The sequence below is a fragment of the Poecilia latipinna genome, unplaced genomic scaffold (genome assembly GCF_001443285.1).
Source record: "Poecilia latipinna isolate Pla-1442-1.1 unplaced genomic scaffold, P_latipinna-1.0 Scaffold10758, whole genome shotgun sequence".
NCBI classification, from domain to species: domain Eukaryota; kingdom Metazoa; phylum Chordata; class Actinopteri; order Cyprinodontiformes; family Poeciliidae; genus Poecilia; species Poecilia latipinna.
Genome location: NW_015123374.1, coordinates 1 through 691, shown reverse-complemented (window position 1 = coordinate 691; position 691 = coordinate 1). Strand labels below are relative to the sequence as shown.

At 44.9% G+C, this 691-nt stretch overlaps 1 long non-coding RNA gene across 1 annotated transcript; it reads right to left on the bottom strand.

Moving 5' to 3' along the window:
• Nucleotides 1–58: 58 nt before the first annotated feature.
• On the bottom strand, nucleotides 59–673 carry LOC106944468 (uncharacterized). Its single transcript, XR_001424323.1, has 3 exons — nucleotides 495–673; nucleotides 330–386; nucleotides 59–228 (listed from the first exon to the last, which is right to left on the bottom strand). It is a non-coding gene; the product is annotated as an uncharacterized LOC106944468 (long non-coding RNA).
• Between the last annotated feature and the right edge of the window lie 18 nt (nucleotides 674–691).

Below are 691 nucleotides of genomic sequence, written 5' to 3'. Positions count from 1 at the left end.
TCCACCCCCAGTTCCCTGCCCCAACACCAAAAAATACATGGAGCTTGAAAACTCCCCCCCCCCCCCCCCCCAAAAAAAGCATCAAACAGGACAGACATCTCGTAAGTAGGATGAGTTTTTATTCGTTATGTTTTTCCGACAATTAAACTCTGTTTAACGTGTTTTTTCTGTTACCTGCAGCTGCTCCGTTGTGCAGGTGAAGTTGATATCCTCCGAGGATCCTTCATTCTGACAAAAAAAGAATAAATAAAATAAAATAAAATAAGCAAATATAGCTGTTTGTTGCGCACTCGTACAGGAAAGCAGAAGGAGAACAGCGCAGCAGTTACCTCCGTGTTCAGTGAGATCAGGTAGAAAGGCTCGTTGATCTTATCCAGCTGCCCGTTCTGATGGGAGGAGGAGGAAGAGGAGGAGGAACGACACTGTTAGCGTCACATAACAAATGGTGCAGAAACAACTGCTGGAGCACAGGTTCTGGCGCAACGCGTCTGTACCTTCATGTGGTACTGCAGACGCCATGATACGTCGTTAATGTGAGGTGGACGTCTGCCCATGCTAGAAAGAGGGGAAAGTTAAAAGAGGGAAGAGCTTGTTGCAGCAACTTGTGTACAGTTTGATTAATCGAATGGCTTATAAATTTGTTATAGGTTCATCCAATCTGCCAGGGGCGTATCCAGAAAGTTTTTTTTTT